The sequence below is a fragment of the Gadus morhua genome, chromosome 1 (genome assembly GCF_902167405.1).
Source record: "Gadus morhua chromosome 1, gadMor3.0, whole genome shotgun sequence".
Taxonomy (NCBI): Eukaryota; Metazoa; Chordata; class Actinopteri; order Gadiformes; family Gadidae; genus Gadus; species Gadus morhua.
Genome location: NC_044048.1, coordinates 28,521,529 through 28,532,435, shown reverse-complemented (window position 1 = coordinate 28,532,435; position 10,907 = coordinate 28,521,529). Strand labels below are relative to the sequence as shown.

General features: G+C 43.4%; 1 long non-coding RNA gene across 1 annotated transcript; it reads right to left on the bottom strand.

The window, feature by feature from the left end:
* Positions 1–1,763: 1,763 nt before the first annotated feature.
* LOC115533505 (uncharacterized) lies at positions 1,764–6,162 on the bottom strand. The gene is made up of 4 exons (XR_003974205.1): positions 5,667–6,162; positions 5,499–5,535; positions 1,931–1,953; positions 1,764–1,800 (listed from the first exon to the last, which is right to left on the bottom strand). It is a non-coding gene; the product is annotated as an uncharacterized LOC115533505 (long non-coding RNA).
* Positions 6,163–10,907: the final 4,745 nt, after the last annotated feature.

Sequence of the window (10,907 nt, the reverse complement as noted above, 5' to 3'; positions counted from 1 at the left end):
TGCATGTAACAATGAAACATGTTGAAGTTTAATGTAACATGATACATGTTAGTTTAATCGAACCATGAAACATGTTAATGTAACCTATACCTTATGTAACGTGTAACATCAAGCACCGCTGATCAACAGAAGAAAAGACGTAACAAAATCCCCAACATTGTTGAGAAAGCTTTGAAGGTCCTTTTTTACAGTTTGAAGTTTAAATGGCACAGCTGCACACCAAGATAACAAGCCCACCAGCGCTCAGAGAGCGGCTCTCTCAGAGCGGCTCTCAGAGCGGCTCTCTCGGAGCGGCTCTCTCGGAGCGGCTCTCTCAGAGCGGCTCTCTCAGAGCGGCTCTCTGAGCGGCTCTCTGAGCGGCTCTCTCTGAGCGGCTCTCTCAGAGCGGCTCTCTCAGAGCGGCTCTCTCTGAGCGGCTCTCTCAGAGCGGCTCTCTCTGAGCGGCTCTCTCAGAGCGGCTCTCTCTGAGCGGCTCTCTCAGAGCGGCTCTCTCAGAGCGGCTCTCTGAGCGGCTCTCTCAGAGCGGCTCTCTCTGAGCGGCTCTCTCAGAGCGGCTCTCTGAGCGGCTCTCTGAGCGGCTCTCAGAGCGGCTCTCTCAGAGCGGCTCTCTCTGAGCGGCTCTATCAGAGCCGCTCTGAGAGAGCCGCTCAGAGAGCCGCTCAGAGAGCGGCTCTCAGAGCGGCTCTCTCGGAGCGGCTCTCTCGGAGCGGCTCTCTCGGAGCGGCTCTCTCTGTTTACAAAACAACACCTTGTTTTGTAAACAGGACGTAGTCACGTGTGAAAAGTCGCATACTCTCCATGTCAGCTCGGCCGTGGTTGTTTCAATTAATTTGCCATAAAGGATATAATATGGGTGCACTCCAAAATTAGGGGCGGCCGGCTTGACCGCAGTCAACTATAGGAAGCGAACCGCCACACAATGCCTTTTGAACGGAATGTGCACTTTTTTTGAACACACAGGAAACTATGAAATGCCTATTCAGCCAGGTAAACCCAAACTTTTAGAGAATAAAGTGAGTCAGCCGTGGTGCAATCAGGAGGTGAAAGCAGTTATTCGAGATATGGCCTGAAGATTATGTTAAGAAATGTTGTGGCTCATAAAATTGCGTGCCATAGATTACTTGATTTAAATTACTCAGTTAAGGAATGGTGGAAGTTCCTCCAAATGATTTTTAATTAGTAGAAACATTGAAGCAAAATGAAAAGATCGCACAAAGTTGCTTCATTGATGTTGTCCTCAACTAGGAGGCGTTGTGAGTTTCCCTCTGAGGTTCTGTCCAACAGACGAGCGACCCGCCGACCGCGAGGCGTTGGTTTACAATACGGTCGGCCTATCAGAGTCCAGTGTGAACGCTGACTGAACCAAATGAAAATGTAACAAAGCCTCACCTTCACCCTGAATCAGACCGAGTCTACGAACTAAAGGAGTGAAAGCGCCATTTCTACCCTTTGTCCCTGATCTGTGTTGTCATGACGACTCAGTGAACTACGTTATAAACGCCACTGAGCTGACGTTATGCTGGCCACATCGCCCCAGCTATGAAAGTAGTGTCCTATATACATGGATAGCTCCATTCTATAATCTAATATCTAGATGATGTTGTTCAGTACATCATCTAGATAGAGGCTCTGACTCTCTGGTACAATTAGATGAAATCTTTTGAATCACAGCGACGTAGTGGGAGTCAGTTACCCTCGCAAATCACTGGATATTAATAAAATTATCTGTAACTAATTTACAAAGTGAAACATGTGGAATAAGAACTTACCAGTTAACTGAATATCCAGTGTTTTCCTTTTCTAAAAGATAAAGATGTGAATAAAATATCAACATTGAGTTCATCACAGGATCATCATCTAATAACTCCACCACTGCCAGCTAGGGTCACACATATTATTGTGTTTTGTATCAAACCAGTAAAACACTTACCTCCACAAATCGAGGATATAATCCTATTTAGAGACAAACAATACAGTTATATATCAGGACAGCAGTTAATAACATTCAGCATAACCCTCATACATGTTAGTTCAATCTAACCATGATACACGTCAGAGTTTAATGTAATATGATGAATGGGTAACCCTTCCTTTTACAGTCCCCTAATTACTAGGTATCGAACGAGATATGGAACGAGACGCTATCGGCAACATCGGTATAGTTTAATTAGCGTTGAAAGTACAGCACATTTTTTCCAAATAACAGCAGTTTCGAACCGTGCCTGCCGCCTGCTATTTCGTAACTGTGCTTATCTCTCTCCCGCTCTGCCTCCGGCTCACACACACCCTGCTCCGGCCCGGCCCCCCTCCCACTCACCTCACTTTTTTAAATCCCCTACGGTGCAAAACATGGAGTTCGCCGGCAAACGCGGCGCGGAGGAGCTTGTATGTAAGCGGAAGAAAAATGGCTCCATAGTTTGGAAATGGTTTGCGTACCAGGTGTCTGACGAATTATAGAATCAGTTACTTTGTAGAGAGTACTTCAAATCTCGTCCCAAAATTATTGCGGACTCCCGGACACTAGTGCTGCACGATTAATCGAATCACATCATCCTTTGCGATTGTATAACCGCAAAAGGCTGCGATTTTTTGTATTTTCTTATTTATTCTATCTATTTCATTTAGTTGTACTATTGAGAAAAACCTAACGGGCCAATTGCTCCGTCAGCTAGCATTCCTGCGCTTTAAAACTCCGGACTCCCGGACACTAGTGCTGCACGATTAATCGAATCACATCATCCTTTGCGATTGTATAACCGCAAAAGGCTGCGATTTAATAAAAAAAAAGAATGCAATTCTTTTTTTGTATTTTATTATTTATTCTATTTATTTCATTTAGTTGTACTATTGAGAAAAACCTAATGGGCCAATTGCTCTGTCAGCTAGCATTCCTGCGCTTTAAAACTGTACTCCCTAAAACGGAGGTTTTGGAGTTTAACACGCAGCTGCGCACGAGGTTGAACGTGATTGCTGTGTAACGACTCTTACAGGATCAGCTGATTCCTAGCTGACTCGGTTTAAACTGCTTGGAAACCGGAAGTACTCTGATTTATAGTATACCCCAGAGCAGATGCAGTCTTAAAGGTTGGGTAGGTGATTCGCTTTTTTGGCCATTTTTGCAAAATTACTTGAAATCCTTATCATAATCCGCTTACAGCCACTGAGTTAGAAATACTGACATGAAAATTAAACAAGTCAATCATCTGTGGAACGGGCAGGGCTCGAAAAACTCCAGCCAATCATTTCCATTGCCACCGAGTTGCATTGGACAGTAAGTACGTCAATCAAACGGTCGTACTGCACTCCCCCTCCCCCGCGCCCCGCGCGCGACCCCTTCGTGCAGTACTCGTGACCCAGAGCTCGTGACCCAGAGCAAGCTCCTGTTTGTTGTTATCCTGCGGTAGCTACTGGAACTAGTTAATCCACATTTGGACCTAGCAGAAGAAGAAAATGTCCATGGCAGACAAGACGCCACCATCCCCACCACCACCACCACCACCAGCAAAGAGAAGGAAAACTCTTTTTCAGAGAGTAATTGATAATAAAAACGCTGAAAGAGAAAAACTGAAATCAAGAATAATCCTAGGCGCTGCTTTCGAACGTTGGCGGCAACTGAAGGACGAGAAGGGTCTAAAAACCGATGCTTGTGTGGCGGTTGACCTAGTTTCAAAGTTTATACCGTTTATACTCGGTAATACCGGTGTGGAGACGAGTGTATTACTCGGTGTGAAAATGTCCACACCGCGGCAACCCTAGTGAAAACCAGGACTTCCAATACAATTATATGAAACAAACATACATTTTCTAAAAATAGTAATGATTTATGTGACCGTTTAATGTTTATAACATCTGGTGCAACCATAGCAGCGAGGACGTATTCTCAGCAGGGGGTGCTGGGAAAAAAAAACCTCAGCCTGCACTAGACTCGCAACTCGTTACATTGATAAAAAAAGATGTATAGCAGCGCAGCTCAATTACACCAGTGCATGCGCGCACAGTTGAAAATCGATCGTTCACATCCAGCTGCTCCCAGAACAAGTTTAGCGCACCACCGCTACCCTCACACTTTTTCATATATCCTTTTTTCAGCACTAGGTCATATGAGCATTAAATAAATGCTGCGTCTCAAAATGCCTTGGACAGCAGCGAGGATGACTCGCTTTGCCACGGGCCGAAACAGTTCGGAGCGACCACAGCCAGAGCGAACACAGCGGGGCAGAGGAGTGTCAGGAATAGTCTTTGGTGTACACATCAGTACCGCCTAATTGCACTACTGTTTAGTGGCAATGCAGTGTTTTATTCGATGCCTTTTTATTTTCGTATATTATTTCAATGAATACAATTTATTTATTCATAAAAACCGGATCTGGTCTTCAAATCTTTTTTCCAAATATAGGTCGTCTTACAATGGGGTTTGTGTTTATATTCGGACCAATACGGTACAGCGGGCGCTCACATGACGTTAAGCATTTCCTGGTGTATAATGTGACGCTTCAGAACCTAAAATCCCGTTTCTCCCCGTTGACACGACAACACATAACCGGCGTTTTCAGAAATCTCCACTTTGGCCGGAGTTTTTAGAAATGATCGTTTTCTGTGATAAGACAGGGCCTCGGACAGGGGGTGTTGCAGCACCCCCAGCACCCCTACTTCCCGCGGTACTGGGTGCAACTTACAGCTGAATGTAGTGCCATGTTGTTAAACGAAAACCTACGCTAGCCTGGCTCGCTCTCGCGCATCTCTGTTCGCGCTCGTGCATGATTGCGCGTCCAGGTACTTGGAATGGGTGGAGTCAGAGTCAGCGTTGAAGGAGAGGGGGTAGGACCATTTGAGTTGTGTATTTTCAAAATCTGCTGGCGTTTCGCAAATCACCTACCCAACCTTTAACTTCATGGTGGATGCATTTTGTGCTATAATTACCAATAAAAACTTAATGGGAATGTAAAGTGAACTTTGATATAATAAAACTATAATAAATAAAAACGCACTAGTCCACGGTTTATTCAACCATCAAACTGTATTCAATTCCGAGCGGTAGGAATAGTAACGGTAAATCCAAACGGTAGGTAGGTAGGCTATAGTAATAACGGTAAATCGCCCCCCCCCCCCCCCCCCCCCCCCCCATCAGCAAGGCAGGTTAACGAGCACCGCGACGCAGGCAGGCTGAGAATGAGAGCACAGCGACGCCACCGATGTAGAATGACGAGTTGGAGCGCGGCAACGGTAACTATGTTCCGCGTCATCAAATATCGACATTTATCTTATATCGCCATTGTGCTTGAAGATATCGAGATATGACTTTTGGTCCATATTGCCCAGCCCTACTACAAGTTTATCATGACAAATGCTAGTTTAATGTTACATGATACATGATAGAGTTTAATGTGACGCTTACCTCCAAGGACTAAGATTGATATAATGAAAGATATGCGTCCTATACTATGAACTGCTTAGCTGTTAATCATTTACAAAGTGAAGCATGTGGAATAAGAACTTACTCTCCAGCTTCTTATTCTGTTCCGGTGTTTTCTTTTTCTATAAAATAAAAATGAAAATAAAATAACAACATTGGGTTCATTACAAGGTCATCATCTAATAACTCCACCACTGCCAGCTAGGGTCACACATATTATTGTGTTTTGTATCAAACCAGTAATAACACTTACCTTCAGAAGTTGAGAATATAATCCTATTTAGAGATAAACAATACAGTTACATTTCAGAACAGCAGACAATATCATTAGTTAGTTTAATGTAACCATGATACATGTTAGTTTAATGTAACCATGATACATGTTAAAGTTTAATCTAACATGATACATGTCAAGAGTTTAATGTTATCATGATACATGTCAGATTAATGTAACATAAAACATGTTAGAGTTAAATTTTATCATCATACATGTTAGTTTAATGTAACCATGATACATAATAGAGTTTAATGTAACCCTTACCTCCCAGGACTATGATTGATATTTTGAAACCTATGCATCTTACTATTATGAACTGCTCCAAATATTCTAATCATGTAGAATTAGTTGAATCTGGTTTCCACTCTGGATTAGCCTCTACACAGAAGAACATCTTGACTGACTGAATACTTGTAGGGAGACGGCTGCCATTATCGTGGTCAGACAAGGACGGAAGTCTTTCTACCCTTTGTCCCTGCTCTGTGTTGTCATGAAGACACAGTGAGCTACGTTATAAACGCCACTGAGCTGACGTTATGCTGGCCACATCGCCCCAGCTATGAGAGTAGTGTCTTATATACGTGGATAGCTCCATTCTATAATCTAATATCAAGATGATGTTGTTCAGTAGGTCTGCCACTCTGGTCCCTCTGCTAGGTAGGCTCTGACTCTCAAGTACAATTAGATGAATTGTTTTGAATCACAGTGATATCATTTGACTTGGTGTGAGTCACTAACTCTTGCAAATCAAGGATATTAATTAGTGATCTGTTACTCGTTTACAAAGTGAAGATGTGGAAGAACTTACTGTAACAGTTATTCTTCTGTTCCAGTGTTTCCTTTTTCAATAAAATAAAAATGTCAATCCAATATGAACATTGATTTCATCACAAGGTCATCATTAGTGGTGGATTAAGGTGGTCACACACATTGAGAAGGCCTCACTAAAACAGCAATGATATAGAAGCAAGGATGAATTCCCCATAGCTGCCGCAACCATGTATTTGATATCGCAGTATGTTTCTCAACGGTTTCACGGTATATGATGGTATTTTTTTTTTCATGCATTATCAGGTGTTCACTAGTGCTGCCACCAACGACTAATTTTCTAACGATTAATCTTTCGAATAATTTTTTGATTAGTCGACTCATCTAAACTACTAATCTATACATACATTTTAAATAATTTAAAATAAATAGGACTAATCACAAAGAAAAATAATTACATGCTGAAAGGAGGCAGGCACGCAGATATGCTACTCGGATTTACACTTGAGTGAATGGCGTGGTTTAACACATCACTGCCAAAGTCATATTAAGGAATATAACGCAGGATCGCAAGGCAGCCACAGGAGACGCCAAACTTGTTTTCAACCGCTCGGTACCGCACCGTATTAATTCCCAAGTTTTGAAAATAAAAGAAAGTATTTGAAGCAAATAAGCTACTCTGTTTTTGAATAATTTTATTTGGTTGAACGAATAGTTTTGGATGCATGCATCGGCTTTGAGTTTGTTTTTTTGTTACTTTGAAATCGCATACGCTCGCACAGACGCATACACGTTAATTTATTCATGCATGCAGCCACTACAACCTACCGATCTTCAATCAAAACAACATCAAGTAAGTGATGCCGCAGCGCGTTGACAAGTCCGTCCCGAGGCATCCATAAGCTTTATGATTTATATGTTTAAGCCGTGACTTTTACTCGTTGGCCTGAAATATCACGCCTCGCAGTCATGGTCCTATAAAGAAAGTTGCACTCGTAGTCGTAACTAGTGTTGGCTCGTTCGTTCGCGAACTGGTTCGAATGAACGAGTCTTTAGGACGAACGAACCGAACCGGTTCGTTTCTCTCGTTCATTCGTTCGTCTCGTTCACCATTCGATTCACCGGAAACTACACTAAACAAACGAATGCGTTTCCGGTAGCACTAACGCCACTGAGTCTGACTGACTCAGCTGAGAACCGTGCAATGGCGTGCATTCCATGATGAAATTCACCGCTACCGGAAACTAGGCTGATTCGCGAACGACTCCTCCACCGAGTTTCCGGTGAATCGATTCACCGGAAACTCGACTGAACTGGGAGGAGTCGTTCGTGAATCGTTTGTTCGCTCAGCCTGGTTTCCGGTAGCGGTAAATCGCATCATGGAATGGATGCCATTGCACGGTTCTCATCTGATTCAGTCAGACTCAGTCGAACAAACGATTCGCGAACGACTCCTCTTGGCGAACTGAATCACGCGAACTGAATCACGCGAACTGGGTCACGGAAAAGAATCATTAAATCCACCACTAGTCGTAACATGCGTGTTTAGAAGCGCAACAATGAAAAGGGTCCCGTCTGAAACAATGTCGCGCGGCGCAGCATTCCGAATGTTGTGTAGGCTAATCAAATAAACCGGTATGGCGGTACATAAAAAATGTAAATCATAACGAAAATACACGCCGGTATGCGGTGTGAACCGGAATGCCGCCTAGCACAAGCGCCAATTTTGAAAAAGAGCACCCCCCCGCTGGCATTGGTCACAGGCATAGTCATAAATAGTCTGAGTGCTATATCGACAAATGGAAACACTTTTCAGGCATTCTGCCTCTTTGCCGTCCAGCAGACGTGACGTATTCCTTTACAACCAAACTGACTTTATGAACCTGGTCACATGACATGGCCCACACATCTAGCCAATCAGCTGCTTCACTTTTTAATGGTTCTTGTTATGGGCCAATAGGGGTCAAGTATTTTTTTATTTTAAGTAAAATTGAAAATAGTCCGGCCAATCCAGGGCCCCGTGCACACCTGGGCCCCTAGGCTCAGCCGAGGCTAGCCTGGGTGTTAATCCGCCTCTGGTCATCATCTAATAACTCCACCACTGCCAGCTAGGTTCACACATGTTATTGTGTTCTGTATCAAACCAGCAATAACACTTACCATCTCATCTATTTGTTTTTCAAATTCTGTAGAGAGAAACAACACATCAACATGTCAGGACAGCAGTCACTATCATTCAGCATAACCCTGATACATGTTAGTTTAATGTAACCATGATACATGTTAGTTTAATGTAACCATGATACATGTTAGTTTAATGTAACCATGATACATGTTAGTTTAATGTAACCATGATACATGTTAGTTTAATGTAACATGATACATGTTAGTTGAATCCAACCATGATCCATGTTATTTAAATGTAACCATGATACATGTTAGTTTATTGTAACCATGATACATGTTAGTTTAATGTAACATGATAGATGATAGAGTTCAATGTAACCCTTACCTCCCAGGACTATGATTGATATTATTAAACGTATCCATCCTATTATTATGAACTGCTCCATGTATTCTAATCATGTAGAATCAGTTGAACCAGTTCCTGGTTTCCACTCTGAATTAGGGTCTACACAGAAGGACATCTTGACGGACTGAATACGTGTAGGGAGACGGCTGCCATTATCGTGGTCAAACAAGGACAGAAGTCTTTCTACCCTTTGTCCCTGCTCTGTGTTGTCATGACGACTCAGTGAGCTACGTTGTAAACGCCACTGAGCTGACATTATGCTGGCCACATCGCCCCAGCTATGAAAGTAGTGTCTTATATACATGGATAGCTCCATTCTATAATCTTATATCTATTCTAGATGATGTTGTTCAGTAGGTCTGCCACTCTGGTCCCTCTGCAAGGTAGGCTCTGACTCTCTGGTACAATTAGATGAAATGTTTTGAGTCACAGCGATATCATTTGGCTTGGTGTGAGTCAGTAACCCTTGCAAATCACTGGATATTAATAAGTAAGCTGCTACTCATGAACACAGTGAAACATGTTGAATAAGAACTTACCAGTTAACGTCCAATTAGTTTTCAGTGAATCCCTTTTCTATAAGATAAAAATGTAAATAAAATATCAACATTGGGTTCATTAAAAGTCATCTTCTAATAACTCCACAAAAATGTATGCTTTCCAACAAGAGATAAAAACTCTCTGAACCAAGTATATCCAAATATACAGAAGGCATATGAAGCTGCACCATCCCCACACCTCGGATTATCAGATCATATCTCCTTGACACTGATTTCATCTTATAAACCAGTTGCTGTAGAACCAAACCAGCTGTGAAGACAGTACAGGTATGGAGTGAGGAAGCTGTTACATCGCTACAGGTCTGTTTTTAGAGCTCAGTATGGGAGGTATTTTCTCGGGGAGCCAACTGTGAGGAGTACACCTCTAACGTCCTGGACTACATTCAGTTTTTCACCGAGACAGTACTGCGCACCAGAACCATCAAGGTGTTCCCTAATCAGAAACCCTGGTTTGACGGTAATGTGAGGTCGCTGCTCAGGGCGAGAGATACTGCCTTCAGGTCGGGGGACAGGCTGGCCTATAGAACTGCCCGACGAGACCTAAAAAAGGCTATTAAAGGGGACATATCATACCACCAGGTGTGAGTGTGATTAGCCGTTACAAGCAGGTTTGAAAATATGCAGCATTGGGACATCACAGGCGGGCGTGTCCACCTAGATGTGTGCTGGATAGATCAGTCTACCAGCCTACCCAGTGGACTGAAGCAAACGTTGCTCATCTATCCGTCATGCATCTAGTTGGACACGCCCACCTGTGATGTCACAATGCTGCACATTTTGAAAACAGCTTGTAATGGCTAATCACACTCACACCTGGTGATATGATAGTTCCCCTTTAAAGAGGTCAAAGGCAAGTACAGACAGCGCATTGAGGGTCACTTTGAAAACAAGGACCTCAGGAGCATGTGGAGAGGAATCAAAACTCTATCTGACTACAAATATAAGACCACACTGGTTAGCGAGGGGGAGGAGCAGACACACACAATTCAGCACCAACAGGTGAGGTCCACCTTGAGAAGGATTGACACCAACAAGGCTACAGGCCCTGATGGGGTGTCGGGCCGTATACTGAGGTCATGTGCCGACCAGTTAGCAGGAGCTTTTACAGACATCTTCAACCTCTCTCTGCAACAAGCTGCAGTTCACACCTGCCTTATGACCACTACCATCGTCCCTATCCCCAAAGAATCTGCCATTACCTGCCTCAATGACTACCGCCCAGTCGCCCTCACCCCAGTAATTATGAGGTGCTTTGAGCGGATGATACTGGCGTACATCAGAGACTGCCTCCCTGTGGACCTGGACAGCCACCAGTTTGCCCATCAGGCAAACAGATCCCCAGAGGACGCTGTCTCC